General features: G+C 49.6%; 2 non-coding genes across 2 annotated transcripts; both read left to right on the forward strand.

Annotated features, from left to right (window-relative positions):
• Window positions 1–232: 232 nt before the first annotated feature.
• Window positions 233–304, forward strand: trnah-gug (transfer RNA histidin (anticodon GUG)). Its single transcript has one exon. It is a non-coding gene; the product is annotated as a tRNA-His (tRNA).
• Window positions 305–540: 236 nt separating this feature from the next.
• On the forward strand, window positions 541–612 carry trnae-uuc (transfer RNA glutamic acid (anticodon UUC)). Its single transcript has one exon. It is a non-coding gene; the product is annotated as a tRNA-Glu (tRNA).
• The last annotated feature ends 212 nt before the right edge of the window (window positions 613–824 follow it).

The raw sequence follows: 824 nt of genomic DNA on the forward strand, positions 1-824 counted from the left end.
TCCGGGTTGCAGGATTTTTTCATTTATTTGTTTGTTTGTTTTTTTATTTAAAAAGCACAAAAGGTATCATTTGGGTATGAATCAGATCGTCTCTTGATATAGTGTGAAAAAAGACTACAACTATTCCAATCATGTCTAAATCAAAAGCCACTGCACCAGGCCAGAGGGGCGCCAGAACCCATATCACAACATGTAGCAGCTCCTTTTACCTGCCAGCCCAGGTGTGTGGGGTGCCGTGATCGTATAGTGGTTAGTACTCTGCGTTGTGGCTGCAGCAACCCCGGTTCGAATCCGGGTCACGGCATTGGCTTTTCCACATCACTGTTGAACGCTAGGCACGCCTGTTGACCTCTGGCCGTTTTTCACTTGAAAAGCATAAGCAGGTAGGACCCTGCTCCCATTAAGGCCCACGTGGGCCAGTGGCGCAATGGATAAAGCATCTGACTACGGATCAGATGATTCTAGGGTCGACTCCTGGCTGGCTCGGCTGCCTTTTGAGAGCCCAGAGGTGTGCCCCAAACTCCAGCTGCCGAATTGCCCTCCCCTATGGTCTAGCGGTCAGGATTCCTGGTTTTCACCCAGGTGGCCCGGGTTCGACTCCCGGTATGGGAACGTGACTTTATTGGATTGCCCGCAGAGCTGGCAAGGAGTTCACCAAATCGTTCAGTTAATAACGGCCGGGAACGCTTCCTCAACGGAAACCAAAAACGATCCCCGATTGCAGCCAGCAGCATGTTGGTGTTGTGTTCATTTCGATTCACTGCGCAAAACGTTACATAACTGATTTGTCATCACTTATTTATTTGTAGGCTCCCCCTAAGGCT

This window comes from Hemibagrus wyckioides, unplaced genomic scaffold (genome assembly GCF_019097595.1).
Source record: "Hemibagrus wyckioides isolate EC202008001 unplaced genomic scaffold, SWU_Hwy_1.0 Contig6, whole genome shotgun sequence".
Lineage (NCBI taxonomy): Eukaryota > Metazoa > Chordata > Actinopteri > Siluriformes > Bagridae > Hemibagrus > Hemibagrus wyckioides.